Raw genomic sequence first — 22,939 nt, 5'->3', positions numbered from 1 at the left:
GAACGCCACGACACATCCAAATACAGGGGTGCCGCGCACCCCTATGTTTCACCGATGAGGTGCTGGATCACGAATTTCCAGAGGGATTCAAACCTGTGAACATAGAGGCGTATGACGGAACGACAGACCCTGGGGTCTGGATTGAGGACTTCAACCTCCATATCTATATGGCTCGCGGAGACGATCTCCACGCCATCAAATACTTGCCCCTCAAGTTGAAAGGACCAGCTCGGCACTGGCTGAAGACCTTCCCCGAAAATTCAATTGGAAGTTGGGAAGAGCTTGAGGATGCTTTTAGGGCTAACTTTCAAGGGACCTATGTCCGACCTCCGGATGCAGACGATTTAAGTCATATAATTCAACAGCCCGGAGAGTCAGCCCGAAAGCTTTGGAACAGATTTCTCACTAAGAAGAACCAAATCGTCGACTGCCCGGATGCCGAAGCCTTAGCAGCTTTCAAACACAGCGTCCGAGACGAATGGCTCGCAAGACACCTCGGCCAAGAAAAACCAAGGACAATGGTAGCCCTAACAAGCCTTATGACCCGGTTTTGCGCGGGCGAAGATAGCTGGCTGGCCCGTAGTACCACCAGCGACCCAGGCACATCCGAAGTCAGGGATGGTAATGGAAAACCACGACGCAGTAAAAGCAAGCGTCGAAATAACAAAGACAGCTCAGACAACACGGTGGTAAACGCCGGATTTAGGGGCTCTCGACCCGGTCAGTGAAAAAAGCCTTTCAAAGGCAACAGAGATGGACCGTCCAGCCTAAACAAGATTCTAGACAAATTATGTCAGATTCATGGCACCCCCGATAAACCTGCAAATCACACCCACAAAGAATGCTGGGTCTTCAAGCAGGCCGGTAAGCTAAACGCCGAACACAAGGGGAGGGAGACACCAAGCGAAGACGAGGATGAGACTCGTCAGCAAAACACTGGGGGACAGAAAAAGTTCCCACCAGAGGTCAAAACAGTGAACATAATTCACGTGACGAAGAGGAGAAGCAAACATGCACTCCGAGACACACACGCCGTAGAGCCCGTCACCCCTAAGTTCAACCCTTGGTCGGCCTGCCCGATCACTTTTGATCGCAGGGATCACCTGACAAGTATCCGACACGGAGGATTGGCTGTCTTGGTGCTAGACCCAATTATTGACGGATACCATCTCACCCAAGTCCTCATGGACGGCGACAGTAGTCTTAATCTGATATATCAGGACACAGTCCGCAAAATGGGATAGACCCGACAAGAATCAGCCACAGTAATACTATCTTCAAAGGAGTAATACCAGGTTCAGAGGCCCACTGTATGGGCTATCTATTACTAGAGGTTGTATTCGGTTCTCTCGACAACTTCCGAAGTGAAAAGTTAACCTTCGACATCGCTCCATTCCGAAGCGGCTATCAAGCACTACTCGGAAGAAGAGCTTTTGCTCGTTTTAATGCAGTACCGCATTACGCTTCTCTTAAGCTTAAGATGCCCGGTCCACGTGGCATCATCACAATTAGCGGAAATATTGAGCGTTCCTTGCACGCGGAAGAACGTGCGGCGACTTTAGCAGCCGAACACTAAACGGCCTCTCCAACCAGAATAAATGATCGGTCATCAAGACCGCGGACACGGCTAGACAAGTCCGGCGCATCACTAGCTGTAACAGCTTAGTTAAACATGAGATTGGTTTGACGGATATACCCCCATAGGCGGTACCAGGGGCTTCCCGCATGTAAAAAGGACTACAGTTTGGCTCGACCTTACTTATCTTGAATTTTAATGGTTTATTGAGAATAACCAATTTTTCGCACGACAACTTTCACCTAAGTTCTTCTCTTTTATAGATGATAATCGTGCTACACCCTTCCAGGATACGGCACAACAGACACACAGGTGCAGACGTGCAGCAGGGCCCCGTTCAAAGGTTTCTTTTTTAGATTAAGACCCTGTGTAAACCTTTTTTACTATCCCTTGTTGCTTCACATCCTCCGGATACTCAGTATAACCGAGAGGGATGCTGACGTTATTGGCATTTCGCCACGTCAGAATAATGCACGTACCTGGACACTTGGGGTTCATTATCAAGGGCGCTACTCAGCCCGGTATATGTTGTAAAGACCGAATACCTTAGGGAGTGTTTGGCGTCGCGAGTTTGGCCTTATATGCATCAGCTCTGAATCATGTCTTTGGTCAAATGTTGGGTTTGCCCGGCTCCCGCGTTTTTGCTACCTTACGTTCCGCTCTATCGGCTAAGGTGGCACCGGGAGAACTACTGCGATTGTGCCCTGGTTCATCCGGATGAGCACCTCAGTAGAGAAAGCCGAAAACTTACTATCATGATAAAGCGTGAGACTGGTCAACCACTCAATGACTCATCGGAATCTTCGGGATTCCTCCGCATTAACGAAGGACCGGTTTCCCCGGTCATGTATGCGCACCGTATTCGGATAGCCGCGGAAATACCAGGGGCTATATCGTAGCCCCACTGTCAAACTCCTATGGTTAAGTGAAAGTGTTAAAGCAATATAGTCTGATTGCCTCGTTCGTCGCGCTACCACCTCCTTCATGGACCAAGACGTTGGATAAGTGTGAAGATGCGCTTTTGCGAACACCCCCGCATTATATGCGTGGGGGCTGAAGCCGACGACTGCAAACTTTCAGGATATATATATACATACATAAACGACCGCACAGGAGGCATAATCATACTTTCAGGCAAAAGTATAAACACAGCCTTTATAATTCAAATAACATTGTTCTTACAATTGGGATACATGTCACTAGAACATGATACTCTTCGAGCACTGAGCCTCTATTAAACGAGCGCCTTCTAAGACTTCTTCAAAATAGTGCTCGGCCGATACCCGGCCTACCGCCGAACTCTGGGATGCAATAGCGGTGGCATCCATCTCTGCCCAGTATGTCTTGACACGGGCAAGAGCCATCCGCGCACCCTCTATGCACGCCGACCTCTTCACAGCGTCGATATGCGGCACAGCACCAAGGAATTGTTGCACTAAGCCAAAAAACTATTCGGCTTTGGTCCTTCCGGCCAAAGATGATCCACAACAGACCTCATGGCAAGCCCGGACAACCTATGGAGCTCGGCCCACTCGGCCATTTGCTCATTTAACAGCAACGGACGCGCCGGAGCATTGAACTGCGACCAGAACAACTTTTCCACTTCGTGATCTTTTTGATTTTCGAAAAACTTGGTTGCATCAGCAGCACTTGCCGCCAAATCCAGGTACGCGTCCGTAGAACTCCATAGTTGATCCAGAAGGGCATACTTAGGATCTCCGAACTTTGTCCGCAACAAAAAGGGCTTCCCAGCCGTGATATTTCCGGCTTGACGTAGCTCCTCCTTCGCCGCTCTGATTGTAGAGCGGGCTTCCTTGGCTGCTACCGTGGCTTTCTCCAGGTCCTCTGTCTTTGTTCGGTTTTCCTTTTCAAGAAGCTCATAACAGTCGGCGGCATCTTTCAGCTCAACAGCCATCTTGACTATTTTCTCTTTGCTCTGGCAATGGGCAGCCTGTTCGGCTCTTAGCTCTTTGATCGCCTTTAGGGCGGCTGCATCACAACTCCTGGCTTGTTCCTTGGCTCAGGCAAGTTCCGCCCGAAGGGTCTCCACGGCGGCAGCCCCATCTGCAGTCACAGCATATTACATATACTAGCATCATGCTCCTCTTAATATGTGTTGATCATAGGAGAATACGTACCCTGTGCCTCATCAAGACGCATGTTTACAAGCATGATGTCGGCATCTGCCGCATCAAGTTGCCGCTTCAGTTCGGCAAACTCACCAGTCCGGCTAGCCACCGGACGCTCAGCCGCCTGCACATGAAAGCAGCACGATTATTACCTGGGACTATGATCCTCTATTTGCCGTCTTTTTTGACAGCAACCAGAGTCTCAGGGGCTACTATCTGCATAGGGCACACTTAGCATGTGCGGTATCGTCTAAAAATATATATATTACTTTGCGTACCTCAAAGGCTCTCAGCAGGCTCATAAAAGCTTCATGCAACCCGCTTTCGGCGGATGAAATCCTCTCAACCGCTGTACCCATCACTACAAAAAAGACACATCCGTGACATTTTGGGCCGAACGAAATTTTTTTCTGTCATACATATGACACTTCTATGACGATAATTGTGACAAAACCCGGTATCATCATAGATGTGGTGGGCTCCTACTTCTATGACAAAAAATCATGACAGAAAATGGGCTTTTCATCCTGGGCGGGCCGGAGACGCAGCTGCATGACATTCTTTGGGCCATCCATGACGGAAAAAATCGTGGTAGAAGTGAGGGCGAGGAAAATTTCGGGGAGTTCCCGGTTACGGTGGGAGGTCGGGGGCTGAGCGATGCGCATTTCTCTCGTACACGTACGCGCGTGTGTGCGAGGCGTTGGCTCTAACTGAACCCGAGCGAGGCGTTGGGCTCTAACTGAACCCGAGCGATTGCACTGCAGGCTACGCGTTACTGAACCTGAGCGATCGATCGATGGCTATTAACTGAACCCGATCGAGCGATTCCTTCGCTACTGCTGCTAACTGAAGCCGATCGATGCTGCCTCTGGGATGAACAGTGAGCGTTGCGGGGGGTGGGGGGCGGTTTGGATGAACAGTGAGCGGTGGCGTTGCCTCTGGATGAACAGGACCCCGTGGTGTGGTGGAGGGCTGGATGAACAGTAGACGGTGGAGGGGTGCCCGTGGAGGGGTGGTTGAACAGGACCCCGTGGTGTGGAGGGCTGGATGAACAGTAGACGGTGGAGGGGTGCCCGTGGAGGGGTGGTTGAACAGTAGCCGGTGGAGTAGCGCGCGGTGGAGGCTGGATGAACAGGAGCCCGTGGAGGCTGGAGGAGGTCGACGGTAGCCCGTGGAGGCTGGAGGAGGTCGACGGTGGAGATGAACAGTATCCCGTGGAGTCCCGTTTTGCGGTACGCCACACCCCTCCCGATGAACATGACCCCCGTTTCGACCGTAGGAGGTCCGTTTCGTCCGTTTTGTGGTAGCCCACACCCCTCCCGATCAACAGGACCCCCGTTTCGACCGTAGGAGGTCCGTTTCGTCCGTTTTGCGGTACGCCACACCCCTCCTGATCAACAGGACCCCCGTTTCGACCGTAGGAGGTCCGTTTTCTCCGTTTTGCGGTACGCCATATCTCTCCCGATCAATAGGACCCCGTTCCGAACGTACGAGGTCTGTTTCCTCCGTTGTGCGGTACGCTAGGCCTCGTTTCCATCGCCTGTTCCGTCCAAGCCCTCCCGATGAACACGACCACGCATTCCGTTCCGACCCAGCCGGTTGGCTCCCACGCGTTCCGTTGCCTCCCGATGAACACGACGCATTCCGTTGCCTCCCCATGAACACGACGCATTCCGTTGCCTCCCCATGAACACGACGACGACGCTGTTTCTCCGTTCTGACCCAGCCATGTACATGAGCCCTGGCCGTACGTATGGGCGAGCAGGCGTTCGAGACCCCGCCCATATGAACACATACGTGGCTGTATTTTCTTTCTTGCACCCTGGCCGCTGCACGTATGTGTACATGCTACGTGCGCGCCTCTACTACGACACGTACGCGCCTCTACTACGACACGTGCGCGCCTCTACATCCACCAGTATATATGTACGTACACGTTCGCGACCAGAATGACAACGCTACGTACGCTTCGACCAGGTGGGTCGCAACTATCAGGCACTTCCTTGCCTACGAAGATGTAGCTGGTGGGTCCCAGCAGTCAGGGGGGCGAATCATTTTTTTTGTGCCCGGACGCACTTCCTTGCGTGCGAAGATGTAGCTGGTGGGTCCCAGCAGTCAGGGGGAAACGTTTTTTTCGCGAAATACTGTGGCCCGTCCGGTGGGTCCCAGCTGTCAGTGGAGGAATCATTATTTTCCGCGTAATAAGGAGGCACTTCCTTGCTGCGGCCGTGGACCCAGCTGTCAGCATCTCCACGTACAGTCCACGTCCGATGGAAGTCGTTCCTTGACCACGTTGACCACGCCGCGCCGAGAGCACCAGGGCGGTGGACGACGGCGAGTCCTAGGAAGGGGACGACGGGGAGCCGGGGAAGATGCGGCAGTGGAAGCCCGCGCGGAGAGGAGTACGAGGGTTCACTGGTTCGGCTGCGGTGTGAGGCTGCCGTCACCATAGGGCCTGGCCAGTGGTGGGAATAGTAGGGGGCTGGAGCAAGAAGACCAGAGGTTGAAGAAGCACTACGGCCGTTGGATGGACATCGTACGGTCACTTGAGCTAGAATCGTTCATATTGACTAAAGTTGACAAAGGCCCCCGTCCCAATCAACTTAGTAGGCCCACAAGTCAGCCTCCGACCATGGTGGGTCCCAGCTAGCAGGGGGAGTATTCATTTTTTTTGTGCGTAATAAGGAGGCACTTCCTTGCGTGCGAAGATATAGCTGGTGGCCGAGCTGTCAGCGGCGGTAACTTTTTTTCGTGAAATACAGAGGCCCTTTCGGTGGGTCCCTGATGTCAGGTGGAGGAATCATTATTTTGCGCGTAATAAGGAGGCATTTCCTTGCGTGCGGCCGTGGACCCAGCTGTCGGCCTCTCCACGTACAATCCACTTCAGATGCATGTCGGTCGTTGACCACGTTGACCAGGCCGCGCCGGGAGCACCAGGGCGGTGGACGACGGCGAGGCCTAGGAACGGAAAGACACGAAGGCAAGGAAGACTCGGCAGTTGTTTCCCACGCGGAGGGGAGTACGACTGTACGAGGGTATACTGGTTCGTCTGCCGTCGCCGGAGAATAACAGCAGGTGTGGGTGAGTAGAGGGATGGCTAGGCCAGCGATGGGAGTACGGTGGGGCGGTGAGGCCTGCACGGCAGCAGAGCCGGCCGCTGGGAGGAGGGAGCAGGCAATCCTGCCGGCGCTTGTTTGAGCGGCTGGAGCAGGAAGAGCAGAGATTGAAGAAGCACGACGGCCGTTAGATGGCCACCCAACAGTCACTGCTTGTGCGTCAACCTATTTTTTAGGAAAAAGCCTCAAATCTGTGGAAAACAGCATACAACCCATCTGCCATTATTTCTAATAATTTACAGCCCATTTGCTAATTATTAAGGTTTTTTGGTGCCCATATTCTTTTTGTTAGCATTACAGCCCATATTGTGGCCACGGTTAAAAAAATATACGAAATTTTGCATATTTCGGTGCGGTCTGAACTGTTTTTAATCTCGAAATTTCGACTCACATTCAAACTGATTTTAAAAATAAATGTATATCAATATAAAATCCAACAAATTCTCCATGCATAAAAATTAATGTAATTTAAAATCTCCAAATGAAAAAAAGATATTTGAAACTAATTGCCGGTTTGATGTGTTTTAAAAATGTACAACCCATTTCTCATTACTGATGGGCCATTTTCTCGGCCAGCCAAATGAAAGCTCTCCTCATCTTGAAAGATTTGCAGCCCAACAGGCCTGACAAAGCGACTTACTTGGCAAATCACAGAAAAACTGGGCTGTGGCCGTGGACCCAGCTGTCAGCCTCTCCACGTACAGTACTCTTCTGATGGAAGTCGTTCCTTGACCACGTTGACCACGCCGCGCGGAGAGCACCACGGCGGTGGACGACGGCGAGGCCTAGGAAGGGGACGACGTGGAGCCGGGGAAGACGCGGCAGTGGAAGCCCGCGCGGAGAGGAGTACGAGGGTTCACTGGTTCGGCTGCGGTGTGAGGCTGCCGTCGCCACAGGGCCTGGCCAGCGGTGGGAATAGTAGGGGGCGGTGAGGCCTCCGCGGCAGCACAGCCGGCCACGGGAGGCAGGAGCATGCGGCACGACCGGCGCTGCTTTGGGCTAGAGCAAGAAGACCAGAGGTTGAAGAAGCACTACGGCCGTTGGATGGACATCGTACGGTCACTGGAGCTAGAATCGTTCATATTGACTAAAGTTGACAAAGGCCCCCGTCCCAGTCAACTTAGTAGCCCCACAAGTCAGCCTCCCACCATAGTGGGTCCCAGCTAGCAGGGGGAGTATTCATTTTTTTGTGCGTAATAAGGAGGCACTTCCTTGCGTGCGAAGATATAGCTAGTGGGCCCGAGCTATCAGCGGCGGTAACGTTTTTTTCACGAAATACAGAGGCCCTTTCGATGAGTCCCTGATGTTAGGTGGAGGAATCATTGTTTTGCGCGTAATAAGGAGGCATTTCCTTGCATGCGGCCGTGGACCCAGCTATCGGCCTCTCCACGTACAGTCCACTTCAGATGCATGTCGGTCGTTGACCACGTTGACCAGGCCGCGCCGAGAGCACCAGGGCGGTGGACGACGGTGAGGCCTAGGAAGGGAACGACACGGAGGCAGGGAAGACTCGGCAGTTGTTTCCCACGCGGAGGGGAGTACGACTGTACGAGGGTATACTGGTTCGTCTGCCGTCGCCGGAGAATAACAGCAGGTGTGGGTGAGTAGAGGGATGGCTAGGCCAGCGATGGGAGTACGGTGGGGAGGTGAGGCCTCCGCGGCAGCAGAGCCGGCCGCGGGGAGGAGGGAGCAGGCAGTCCCGCCGGTGCTTGTTTGAGCGGCTGGAGCAGGAAGAGCAGAGATTGAAGAAGCACGACGGCCGTTGGATGGCCATCCAACAGTCACTGCTTGTGCGTCAACCTTTTTTTAGGAAAGCCTCAAATCTGTGGAAAACAGCATACATCCCATCTGCCATTATTTCTAATAATTTACAGCCCATTTGCTAATTATTAAGGTTTTTTTGGAGACCATATTCTTTTTGTTAGCATTACAGCCCATATTGTGGCCATGGTTAAAAATTATACGAAATTTTGCATATTTCGGTGCGGTCCGAACTGTTTTTAATCCCGAAATTTCGACTCACATTCAAACTGATTTTAAAAATAAATGTATATCAATATAAAATCCAACAAGTTCTCCAGGCATAAAAATTAATGTAATTTAAAATCTCGAAATGAAAAAAAGATATTTGAAACTAATTGCCGGTTTGATGTGTTTTAAAAATGTACAGCCCATTTCTCATTACTGATGGGCCATTTTCTCGGCCACCCGAATGAAAGCTCTCCTCGTCTTGAAAGATTTGCAGCCCAACAGGCCTGACAAAGCGACTTACTTGGCAAATCACAAAAAACTGGGCTGTGGCCGTGGACCCAGCTATCAGCCTCTCCACGTACAGTACTCTTTCGATGGAAGTCGTTCCTTGACCACGTTGACAACACCGCGCGGAGAGCACCACGGCGGTGGACGACGGCGAGTCCTAGAAAGGGGATGACGCGGAGCCGGGGAAGACGCGGCAGTGGAAGCCCGCGCGGAGAGGAGTACGAGGGTTCGCTGGTTCGGCTGCGGTGTGAGGCTGCCGTCGTCGCAAGGCCTGGCCAGCAGTGGGAATAGTAGGGGGCGGTGAGGCCTCCGCGGTAGCACAGCCGGCCACGGGAGGCAGGAGCATGCGGCACGACTGGCGCTGCTTTGGGAGGCTGGAGCAAGAAGACCAGAGGTTGAAGAAGCACTACGGCCGTTGGATGGACATCGTACGGTCATTGGAGCTAGTATCGTTCATATTGACTAAAGTTGACAAAGGCCCCCGTCCCAGTCAACTTAGTAGGCCCACAAGTCAGCCTCCCACCATGGTGGGTCCCAGCTAGCAGGGGGAGTATTCATTTTTTTTGTGCGTAATAAGGAGGCACTTCCTTGCGTGCGAAGATATAGCTGGTGGGTCCGAGCTGTCAGCGGCGGTAACGTTTTTTCGCGAAATAAAGAGGCCCTTTCGGTGGGTCCCTGATGTCAGGTGGCGGAATCATTATTTTGCGCGTAATAAGGAGGCATTTCCTTGCGTGCGGCCGTGGACCCAGCTGTCGGCCTCTCCACGTACAGTCCACTTCAGATGCATGTCGGTCGTTGACCACGTTGACCAGGCCGCGCCGAGAGCACCAGGGCGGTGGACGACGATGAGGCCTAGGAAGGGAACGACACGGAGGTAGGGAAGACTCGGCAGTTGTTTCCCACGTGGAGGGGAGTATGATTGTACGAGGGTTTACTGGTTCGTCTGTCGTCGCTGGAGAATAACAGCTGGTGTGGGTGATTAGAGGGATGGCTAGGCCAGCGATGGGAGTACGGTGGGGCGGTGAGGCCTGCACGGCAGCAGAGCCGGCCGCGGGGAGGAGGGAGCAGGCAGTCCCGCCGGCGCTTTTTTGAGCGGCTGGAGCAGGAAGAGTAGAGATTGAAGAAGCACGACGGCCGTTGGATGGCCATCCAACAGTCACTGCTTGTGCGTCAACCTATTTTTTAGGAAAAAGCCTCAAATATGTGGAAAACAGCATACAGCCTGTCCGCCATTATTTCTAATAATTTACAGCCCATTTGCTAATTATTAAGGTTTTTTTTGGAGCCCATATTCTTTTTGTTAGCATTACAGCCCATATTGTGGCCACGGTTAAAAAATTATACGAAATTTTGCATATTTCGGTGCGGTCCGAACTGTTTATTATCCTGAAATTTCGACTCACATTCAAACTGATTTTAAAAATAAATGTATATCAATATAAAATCCAACAAATTCTCCACGCATAAAAATTAATGTAATTTAAAATCTCAAAATGAAAAAAAGATATTTGAAACTAATTGCCGGTTTGATGTGTCTTAAAAATGTACAGCCCATTTCTCATTACTGATGGGCCATTTTCTCGGCCAGCCGAATGAAAGCTCTCCTCTTCTTGAAAGATTTGCAGCCCAACACGCCTGACAAAGCGACTTACTTGGCAAATCACAAAAAAACTGGGCTAGGGCCATGGACCCAGCTGTCAGCCTCTCCACGTACAATACTCTTCCAATGGAAGTCGTTCCTTGACCACGTTGACCACGCCGCATGGAGAGCACCACGGCGGTGGACGACGGCGAGGCCTAGGAAGGGGACGACGGGGAGCCGGGGAAGACGCGGCAGTGGAAGCCCGCGCGGAGAGGAGTATGAGGGTTCACTGGTTCGGCTGCGGTGTGAGGCTGCCGTCGCCGCAGGGCCTGGCCAGCGGTGGGAATAGTAGGGGGCGGTGAGGCCTCTGTGGCAGCACAGCCGGCCACAGGAGGCAGGAGCATGTGGCACGACCGGCGCTGCTTTGGGCGGCTGGAGCAAGAAGACCAGAGGTTGAAGAAGCACTACGGCCGTTGGATGGACATCGTACGGTCACTGGAGCTAGAATCGTTCATATTGACTAAAGTTGACAAAGGCCCCCGTCCCAGTAAACTTAGTAGGCCCACAAGTCAGCCTCCCACCATGGTGGGTCCCAGCTAGCAGGGGGAGTATTCATTTTTTTGTGCGTAATAAGGAGGCACTTCCTTGCGTGCGAAGATATAGCTGGTGGGTCCGAGCTGTAAGCGGCGGTAACGTTTTTTCACGAAATACAGAGGCCCTTTCGGTGGGTCCCTGATGTCAGGTGGAGGAATCATTATTTTGTGCGTAATAAGGAGGCATTTCCTTGCATGCGGCCGTGGACCCAGCTGTCGGCCTCTCCACGTACAGTCCACTTCAGATGCATGTCGGTCGTTGACCATGTTGACCAGGCCGCGCCGAGAGCACCAGAGCGGTGGACGACATAATCTGAAATTCATATGCTCAATACTGCAAATCTGAAATTCAAAAGACATTCATATCTGAAAGTACTCTCAAAATACACAACACAAAACACAATTCACAACCTGCAAATACTGACAACCCTAAGCTCCTCCTGACAATTCACAACCTGCCCGACTATTGGGCTGGGGGGGGGGGCACCCCCTCCTATTCCTTGGCGGCAGACAGCCGCCCCGTGAGACGATGTGAACGGCGAGGGAGACGATGGCGGGGAAGCGTCGTCGGGCCAACTGCTTTTCTCCTCTTGCAGTTGGGTTCGGTCGACGAAGACTCCACCGGCTCGCTCTGGCAGGACACCCTCACAAACGGCACCCTGTAGATGCTCGATCCTTCAATCTCTGGTGGATGCTCCATCTGGGATCGATACTCCCACCACCGCTCCCTCACGATCGGATTCGGTGAATCTGTTTGCTCCATGGCCCAGAGGAGCAGCTCTATGTACTCCGGCGCGACTCCCTCCGGGAGTATCACCGCCTTTTCGCTCTGTTGCAGATATTTGGCCATGGATGTCGCCGTCGCCGCTAGTTGGTCCTTGTTGTCAAACCAAGACTGTATCTCCAACATCCTAGCTAGCTTCACAGGGTCGCCGTCTGCGATCCTCACGTATCGGTTGTACTCCTCCATCGATCTACTTCTCCACAACACCTTCACTCGCCGGCGATGGTTTTTGAATGGAAGAGGAGAGGAGCAGCGCTGGTTTTGGATTAGAACGGGAGAGGAGCGACGCTGGTTTTGGACTGGAACAGGAGAGGAGGGGCGGTGGTTTTGAAATGGAAGAGGAGAGGAGCGGCGCTGCATTTAGATTGGAACAGGAGAGGAGCGGTGGTGGTTTAAGAGGAGAAGAGCGGAAGAGCGGCGCTGGTCTTGGAAGTATTTTTTTGTTGTTTTGCGTATTTTGGGTCAAAGTTTGACCATGTACTGTATACTATTTAAAAGTCGAGGGCGGGGCTTTTCCTGCGCGCTAGGCCGGGCAGTTCCGCCTAGTCGGTTCGACAAAGACGCGAGAAGACGAGGGAGTAGGCTGCTGCAAACGTAGGGCTGTGTGATTTGACAGCGAGTTACTGCTGGATAAGTGGGGCCCCGTGATTTGACTTGCCATTATCATTTTAACTGCGGTGCTACGACCGGCGCGAGTCTCCCGATTCCTGACCACCTCCATACAGGTGCCTCTCCCAATGCTCCACCATGTAGTAGAGGCTGGCTCTTGCATGAGAGCCCACTTCTCCACTTTTTCCTTGCCTCTCTTTCCTCCACATATGCATAAATGCCATGTAAAGCGCACTATTGTACTTACTTTTACTTGCTCCTACAGGTGCTTAAGCTTGCCACATAGGCATAAAGTCTGATGTGGCAAGTTAATCAAGAAGAGAGAGACTAGTTTGGTGACCCAAGGAAGAAACGGTGCTAAGCGCGTGTACCTAGGTGAAAAGACAATTTTGAGTCTATAGCTAATTAAATGAAGCAAACTTAGCAACACCATTTCATTGGAAGAGGTCACTCCTTGGCAAATGCAATAAATACTAGTACTCCCTGTGTCCCATAATATAAGAACGTTTTTGGCACTACACTAGTGTCAAAAACGTTCTTATATTATGGGACAGAGGGAGTACGAAGAAAGAGATAGAGAGGAGTAAAAAAATTACACTTATAGCCAACCTTATAGCCAACCTTGTTGTAGTATGAGTGACTAAGTGATGACTATGTATGACATGCCAACATCAGATAGCCTAACGCACCATGTTAAATCTCCAAGGGCGCGACCGCGCGAGCGACGCGACGGTCGTGGTAGGCGCGACCATGATACGGGCTGCTGGCAGCCCTTGGATCTGAGATCAAACAGTCGCATGCTAAGTTGCTGAAAATTTGCAGAGTAACCCTCCAGGATAGGATATTCACCCATAGGTCTAGAATCACGCCATGCAACCGTTCGATCTCAGATCCAAGGGCTCTCGGAAGCCCGTATCATGGGAGAATGGAAAGCCACTACCCTGTCGTTCGCACGCTGGCAGTTCGCTCCTACTCGTCCCCGCACGTCCTTCAATACTATGGTGGTTCGCTCCTTGTCGTCCCGTCCATTCACATTACGGCAGTTGCACTAATCCTAACCCTCCTCCCAAATCCATGGCGTCCCAAATCTCCACGATCGGTGGTGAGTACAAGGTTAGAACCATCACCGGCGATGAGTTCGACGTCATCTACACCCGTTCTTCCGCGACGGTGAAAGGATGCCTTTCTCGCTTCAGACGCATGTTCGAAGACTCAGATGATGAGTGGGTCGCTGGGCTAGATGTTGAGTACACCACAGTCCTGGGACGAGAGAAGGATCTAAAGGACGAAGAGAGGAAGAAGCCCGCCGTGATCCAGGTTTGCGTGCATGACTTATGCTTGGTCTACCACATATGCCATGCCGACGTTGAGTGCCAGGATTTTAAGGACTTCCTCGAGAGCAACCTAGTCAAATTCGTTACTGTAGACTTTGGTAATGACAAAGAAGTCCTGCGTCGGTAGGCCTCGTTGTAGGCAACACCTTCGACCTCCAGAAGAATCGGCTGGTGTCCTCTCGTCAGCCTTCAATGCTGACCCTGGCAGGAGCCATGGTTCATCCTTCGTACGGTAAACTGGAGTAACCTCCATACACGTTTCATCGTCATGCATGGCAGTGGAATGTACTAGATATAGACCACATCCACTACGCTGCAATGGATGGCTACCTTTGCTTCAATATCTACAAGGGTTGGATGAAGAGCAACAACCAAGTGTGCGGTTCAAGCAAAGAAGTATCGGCCAAGAGGAAGAGGGACAAGGACGAAGTCGAGGACGTGGACGAGGACTCCGAGTAAGGTGGCAGTGTCGCTGCTCATGGTGGTTCTAATGCAGTGTCTACCGGAATAGTTGCAAAGTTTAATTTCAGGTGTGCTTAATTTAATTTGAGGGGTGTGTTGTGCTGAGCCCCCAGCAGAACTATGTTATGTTTCTTCTTGTTACTTTAACTCTTTAGTACGTACATACTAGTATTTCTTACATTTCATCTTTTAGTTGGTATAGTACTACCACTCGTTTCTTCACATTATATACGTACAATATATATGGCCAACATCATATAGCCAGCAGTTTAGTTGTCAAAGAATTTCAGGGTGCTTAGTTTTGTCAAAGAATTCCAGGATGCTTAGAGGGTGCTTGGATCCAAGGGACTTATTTTAGTATGACTAAAAATAGTCTCTTTAAGAGGCTAAAGTTCCAAGCACCCCTGACTAAAGAGGGGCTAAAACTAGTCTTGAGACTAAATTTTTTTAGTCAGGGGTACCCCTACTAAAATGTGGATTAGTCCTCTCTCTACTCATTTAACTCCTCTCCTTTAACACAGGCGAGTTCTGGATTGGAGGGTTGGAGGATAATAAATGCTCATTAACTTGATTTTAGCCTTTTTAGTATTTGGATCCAAGCATGGGTGAGGCTAGCATGTTTTAGTCCCACTACTTTTAGTCATGGGACTAAAACGTATCCAAGCACCCTTTTAGTTTTATTTGAGGGGTGGGTTGTGCTGGACACCATTATTGTGACTAGCCTTTTTAATAGTACTATATGCATAATTTGGCGGCGAGCGCTCTCTATATGTACCACCTTTTTTTTAATTTCAAGTTTTGCTCCATGGCGCAATCCATCGATACTACTGTTGTACAAAAGTATACATTTTTTAAAAGGCTAGAGGGTGGGGCAGTCTAGCTTGGTCGGTTTCACGAGAGGCGAGGGCCTTTGTGATTTGACGGCTCATTACTGCTGGAAGGCGGGGCCTTGTGATTTGACTGCTCGTATAAATGCGCCGACGACCTGATCGAGGAGGAGCAAAGAACCGTGCGGTATACTCAAGTTTTCCACTGGAGTAGTACTGCGACGGAGGAGCACGAAACACGGCAGCCCAGTGCCATATGGCGATAGAAAATGATCTAATTTGCTAGTCATCTCATTGTTAGCATTGTTCTATTCATTCCCTCAAAAAAACATTGTTCTATTCATGCCTCGCAGAGAACGTGACACGTGCGGCGAAACACCCGAAGCAAAAGATGAAACACAGGAGCAAAAGAAGAAGGAAGATTATCACCCCAAATAATCTAATTCGCTGCGGAGTCGTAACTGCTTCTTCATCGCCTCCACGACCTCCATCTCCTTGTGCGTCTCCTCCGCCATCTTCTTCATTCTGTCCATGACGCGGGATTTCTCGACGCGAGCCTTCATCATCTGTTCCACGGCCGCATTACATACCTTGACAGCAGCTGGGTGCTTGATGCGGAGCTTTGCCAACTCCTCCTTCTGTTCCATGACGAGGGCCTGCAGCATCTTCATTGAGGAACTACTATTCTCATGCAGCTTCTTCCAGCCGGCGTTCTTCTCCTTCAACAGGTCGATCTCGTGGTAGAGCTTCGCCTTGTCCTCCTGAAGTCGCAGGATTTTGCCGGCCGCCTTCTTCTCCGAGGCAATGCTCTTCTTCAGCAGCATCACTAAGCCGGCGGTCAACTCCCCCTGCTGACTGAGCTCAGCGGTCATGTCGTCGAGGCTCTCCTTCAGCAACTCCATCAAGCCTTGGATGAACTCCTTCTGCTTATTGAGCTGATCGGGCATGCCATCGAGGGATAACGACTCCAGCTCCGCCGGCTCGGCATGTTCGCCTCCGCGGCTAGGGCGCTCCTGGGAGCCATCGCCTGCCCGTGAGAGATCTTTCGAGGTCTCTGCGTGGCGGCGAGCCCTCTTTTTTTCGCAGCCTTGGTTGCCGCTCCCTTGTTACGAGTAGTTCTCGACCTAGAGCTCTGCTCACCGGCCATGGCAACGACGGACGAAGAAGAAGCACTTATGAGGAGGAAAGGTAGAGTAATTTTCGGTTAGGTAGTTCCCCTTTTTATAACCTAAGTACTAGCACTAGTACTAATACCTGCATAGTGGGAACACGTTCAGGTTTGGTACGTACTAGTAGGTGTGAGCAGGCTTTCGAATGTGATGGGAACAAGGTAAAGATTAATTGATGGTTTTGGTTTCGAGGCCCGAAACGGCTCCCGATGAGTTTAGCGGAACATAAATTTCAAGTACTACACTGCTCAAATGCATAAATATTATGTTACTGTCAAAAATTGGCACAAAATACGAACGAGACCAATGGAAGTACTACTAGCAACCCACGATATAACTACTTGCATGCGCGCAGTGGAGTAATAATGTCTTTCTTCCGCCCTCACGTCCACTCAATTTGCATGCGCTGTATTAATTGACCATCAATGAAGTGAACGACTTTACACGCGTCAAATTATCACATGGGGTGGATCTTGGTACAAAATTGCGTCCGCCCGTGTACCCACGTGTGCGTGCGAGGGAATGAGTGCGTGCATGGCGTGCGTGCGCATCTTCGCTTCGTGCATGTACCGCCAGTATGGCTCAGGGAGGACGAGTACATTCTTCTGGAACCAGCAGCATGTCACTGTGATCAATCCACGCAAGGTGGTCGCGACAACGCCTCCACATGTGCCACGTGGCTTCATGAACTGTAAGAGAGACACTGTGTAGCGTGCCATTGGTATTCTAATTTACGTGTTTTGCACATACTCGAAGTACTAGTAAGGTACACGTGCATTGCACGCATCAGATTTTGCAACCAAATTATGAATAAATACCACACTATAGCATGTAAGCTCTGAGTCATATATGCCTGATGTAGCCCTTCGTTTAATTCTTATAGTTCATCTCATTGAAAATCAATTAGTTTTTATAAAAAAGCTAAGAACGCGGGAATAGGAAAAACATGGGATTATAGTGGAATGTCGTCTTGAATCCTACAGGATTGTACGAGTGTTTGATTGTGCATAGAAAAAACGCGGAATTCTTTCAAAGAGGTTTGAGTGGATGGGATGTTTCCTATGAAATCTAGTGCAAATGAATCATATGGAAAAATTCCTATGGTTTACAATCCTACGAATCAAACAACCAAGATAGGAAAAATTCCTAATGATTAGAATCCTCCAAAATTCCTTTGAGAATCCTTTGAATAAAAGAAGCCCTTAATCTATTTTATGATTCATGGAATTGTGCGTTGTAAAGCATAAAGTAAAAACAAATAATGGCAATTCAACTAGAAAAAAAGTTTGGGCAGTTATGATACGGAAGATTCTAGAACAAAAGAGAACCACTGTTGTTTTGAGGTTTGTGCATTATGCTTAAGTTCAACCATGGAGTCTGCTAGATTGTACATGTGGCAAAATCTGGTGGGGGGCTAGAAGATGGTGCGAGGGGCCGAGTGGAGGGAGACTATGAAGGAATGCACAAGTGCGAGATCGATATTTAGAGAGAGGGGGCGAACACGTGCGCTGTTGCGCGCAGTGGCGGAGCCATGAAAAATAAATGAGCTAGTGGGCCAAGCATTGCTAATCCTTTACGAGGAGGGTCAATTCATGAACTTAAACCATTTTTAGCAGCAATTGTCTAATGATCACATTCATATTAGCCTCGATATATAGTGATGTTAGGGGGGGGGGAGGGGGGCAGGGCCCTTACTGCCCCTGTCTTCGCCATTGTGCACGCGTCTGAGAGATGAAGCGGAAGGCATGGATGATGAGAGGGGGACGTTGGATATATAATTATTGTGGGTGTATTAGCTATATATGTTAATCATATATAGAGAGGTATAGATTGATCGATGTGGACGTGGGAAAGAGGGTGAGACCTCACTGGATATATCGATTGATCGGTTTGTGTGGAAAACTATGAAAGACCTAGCTATATACACACATACATAGAGGAACATCGATCGTTGCGCATGCACGCGTGAGAGATAAAGAATGCCCGATATGCTGGACAGGGGGATGTGTGTGGGTGTGTGCCTTCATGGGAGATCGACCTGAAGAAAAAGATTGTATGCGTGCGATGGATAATGCCGACTGGTAGTGTGTGTGCATGCATGCACGAGAGAAAGTTAGTGGTACAATTATAAAGAGAAGACTACTGTGTGGGTGTAAAAGAATAGGTGAGGTCATAATCAATGTAAAGTTGAATTCAAATATTTGAATAAGAGATCCTGATGTTTGAAACCCATGCATGCATGAATATAATGGAGATCTGCACGGTGTGGTTTGGAAACGAGCATGTTGTAATGTATACACATTGAACAAGGTCAGACTGATTTGAATTTGAGATACCGCTGGCAGACATCATTTGGCCACGTCGCATCCGTGCATGGATACACTATTCTAATTGGAGATGATGGGCGGCTTTCGCATCACATATCTATATCTATACCCCTATATATATTTATTATATTTTATATTTTTTTATATTGTGTGCGGGTAACTTTAACTTTGAAAGATGGTCGTTGGATGAGGCGAATCCGATGGTCCAAAGATGGCAAATTTGAGCACTACTGGCCGTTGGATATCATCTAGATTCCACCAGATTTCGCCACATGTATAATCTAGAAGACTCCATGGTTGAACTTAAGCATAATGCACAAACATCAAAACACAAGCACTTCTTATTTGTTCTAGAATCTTCCGTATCAGAATTGCCCAAATGTTTTTCTACATGATTTGCCATTATTTGTTTTTACTTTATGTCTTACGATGCACAATTCCATGAATCTTAAAATAGATTAGCTTTCTTATAAAAACTAGATGATTTTGAATGAAATGAACTATAAGAATTAAACGAACATCTACATCATGCATATATGACTCAAAGCTTGCATGCTATAATGTGGTATTTATTCATAATTGGTTGCCAAATCTCATGCGTGCAATGCACGTGTACCTTACTCTAGTCTAAATGGTATTTGTGTGTGTGTTGTGCGTGTTGAGGTGCAAATTGTCTTTTTTGGTACACGTTAAGCTTGTTCTTCCAAAATTTCAAGCCGCGCCTTGTTATGCCGAAAATTCAAGCTAGCGTCTCTGTCTATCGTGCTGCAAAACTCCCGCCTCTTCAACCCGCGCCTTGTTAGCCCGAAATATTTAAGATATATCTTTGTCTCGTTGTGCTCCGACCACTCCCTCCATCTCAACCCGCGCCTTGCTATTTCGAAATTACAACGCGCGCGAAATCTCCCACCTCCTGTGAAATCCCGACACGCGAAATGCCCGTGGTACCCCTGAACCAAATGAACCACCTCAAATCAGTGGGGGTACTTTCGTAACTTACCCCACATTTCGGACAAGCGCGTCTCTAAGCCATGGTTGCCCACTGCCATCCCATCCGCCCACCCATTTGTACACCGAGGCCGCGAAAACCCGCGATGAAACCCCACACCCTGCTCCGTCCGCCACCCAGCCGGAGCCTCTTCCCCGACAATGTCGTCCACAGTAACACCTCGACATCCCTCATCCACCGTACCGGATGAGGATCCGTCGTCGATCTCATCGTCTCGCCGGTTCAGCCACCCCGTCCTCCACCTCCAAGGAGCTGCCCCGACGTTCCCCTCGTCTTTTGCGCCACCTCCATTCCCACACCGTCGTCTTCACCTGCACCACCGGAAGAGCATCATCATCACCGTTTCCTCGGATGAAGCTGCGGCCTAATCGGCGCCACCAAAGAGGTTGTACACTAATCGCCGCATTTTCTTCTTGATTCGATCTCACGGTGCTGCTGGCGCTCGGTCCCGAGCCGACACAGCGCGGCTCCATCCACGGCGGCGTCGCCGGCCACTTCCTCCATGGCGTCGCTCCCTCGGCGGTGACGTCCACATCAGTAGGAGCTGCTGCTGCTTTAGCTCTCGCTCGCGCTGCTGCTCTACTCTTGCTCTCGGTCCCCTGCCTGGTCTGCTCTTGCTATAGCTCTTGCTCGCGCAGCTTTTCTTGCTCTTGCTTTTGCTTGCGATGCTGCTCCGATTTAGCTACACTTCAGTCGACTGAATTGAGTTTTAGGTCAGTTGATTTTCAGGGGGTGGGGGGGGCTCACCGGGGTGAAGGAAGAACCAGCCGCAGCGGGGAGGGGGGCTCGCCGGAGAGGTACCCCACTATCTATCTTAGGGTTTAGGATGGGGGCGGTGGTCGCCGGCGGTGGCGGGGCGTTGACGGGGCGGTGGCGTGGGGATCGCCGGAGAAAAAGCTCGGCACGGGGGGGTCTAGAGGGATGGCCGGGGCGGCGACGGACCGGCGGTGGGGAGTGTTTTCGGGGCGGGCGGGGCGGCGCACCGCTGGCCGCGGGCGGCGGGGGGCTATTGTTTGGCCAGTGGTGGCTGGCGGCTCAGGGGGGTGGAGGTTGAAGACGAACCGCAGGCCCTTGATTTCATATCCAACGGCTGCAAAATCGACTGACCAGAGATGAAAAAGTCAGTCAACCGACGTGTAGCCTCACCTTGCTAGTGCGTTCAGTTTCGACAGCAAAATTCGATTTCGACAGCAAAATTTAGTTTCGACAGTTAAGTTCAGTTTCGACAGTTAAGTTCAGTTTTGACAGTTAAATTCAGTTTCGCATTTAAGTTCAGAGATGAGCGGCTGATGTATTTTACATCTAGCACTTTGTGGTTATGTATTTTACGTCATGTATTGGAGATGCTATTAGAATTCCACTCAGGTTAACATTGTTCGTTGTCTCTCTTGTCCTGCTTCAGCCTCGGCGTCGTACAACTCACCGGAGCTGCTCCAACGACGAAACCCTCCATCATAGCGGAGCAGTACCTCGGGCTCCATCTCCAGACGCCTAAGATCTTCTTCCCCTCCTCCGACAGCCAAGTCAGCCAAAGCATCCTCACCGGCCAACCCAATCACGCTGAGATCGACATGGCTTCTCCAAAGAGGTTGTGCACTTGTTGCATCTCTTTTTTACTCTACATGTTATATATATTGTCCACTGAGCACTCGTAGTAACGGGAAATACGATTATTTTATCCTACTATATGACAAGCAGTGAGGTACCGGGCAACTTAGCTATCCGTGATGGACTCTCTTGAATGGCATCATTATTTATCTCTGCGTGTTTGAGCTGTGCATTTGTCGATGGGCCTGGGAGTTGAGCTAGTATGGCAGTGGCCTGGGTCCAAAGTAATAGAAGTAGCACAAAAACATTTTTTTAGTGTAGGATTTTCCTTGCTCAAGCCTGCCTACTAGAATCGCCAGTGCTTGAAAGGAAAAGTGAATGAAAAACATCGGAATTGGAAAGTTTCCTATGGTACTACTTTTCATGAATTTGGTGCAAACGAATGGAGCAAAGGAAAACTGTAGGATTTGTTCCTTTAGTGTCTCCTTGAAAGAAAAACCGTAGGAATTCTAATTTCCGCTTCTCCTCCTATTCATATTCCTATTCATCAAGCAGAAGACTAAGAGATAGTAGCATAATAGCATTATAACCGTACATTTTCTTGTGGTTTGACTTAATCTCACCATGCTTTTTTGCATCCTGTGATCTTCCAATTGTTGTGAATCAAACACCCAGATTGGCAGAAATCCTGTGTTTTTAAATTCTTTGTTTTGCATGTGCATTCCTATCCTATTCCTGTCTATTTCCTATCCCTACATTGTTAGAATCCTCAAATTCAAACAAGCCCTTACTCAATTACTTCTGTTACAGATATGTGTCAAAGAAAACCTTGTGTGGTTTGTCCTACTCCTGCGGCGCGGTGTTCCACCCCAGCTCAGCTGCTCCAACAACGGAAGGGTTCACCACAGCAGGGATCCGCTCTCCAGACTGTCTTTTGCCGCCTCAGATCTTCTTCCCCGCCGCCGGCAGCCACGGCAACTGCATTACCATCATCAACTGAGCAGATGACCTTGAGGACTACACGGGTCCGCAAGAGAGGTCGCACTCTTCCGTGTCTGCTTACGTTATGCGTCGCTTAATATGATGACATGCTACATTATCGTCGTGTTCACCTATTAGACTCCGAGTCAGGTCCAAACTAATGCTGAAACTTGAGTTTTTAAATGGTTGTGGGGTACATATTGGGGCAGCAATCAGTACTATCTGTCTACTATCTGGTTAATCTCCGGTGTCTACTATGAGTTTCATGTTGGGTGCAAACAAACATTAAAGGAGCCATTATCTGTATTTTTTAACTAAAGCTATTATCTGCCTGCTATCATTGGTTTTGGGTCTATCCACAGTTTGCTACCATCACTCTGGATTTGTGCATGCACTCCTTACATAATCTCACTATGTTTTATTCCTATGCATGCCAGTTATTGTACACAATGGAACTGATCATGTAGAGCAAAAGAGACGAGCCTTGCGTGGCAATAAAATTTCATGCAGACGTCGTTCCATGGTGGGCACAAAGGCAGCCCCCCTCCACCCATTTCGGATCGTAATCAAGAGGAAGACAACTGTTCTGAGGGGGATTCAGAAGGAGAAGACCACTCCTATTTACCCCATGAGG

The sequence above is a fragment of the Aegilops tauschii genome, chromosome 1 (genome assembly GCF_002575655.3).
Source record: "Aegilops tauschii subsp. strangulata cultivar AL8/78 chromosome 1, Aet v6.0, whole genome shotgun sequence".
Lineage (NCBI taxonomy): Eukaryota > Viridiplantae > Streptophyta > Magnoliopsida > Poales > Poaceae > Aegilops > Aegilops tauschii.
The sequence above is the reverse complement of the archived record's forward strand: the minus strand, read 5'-3'. Positions refer to the sequence as shown.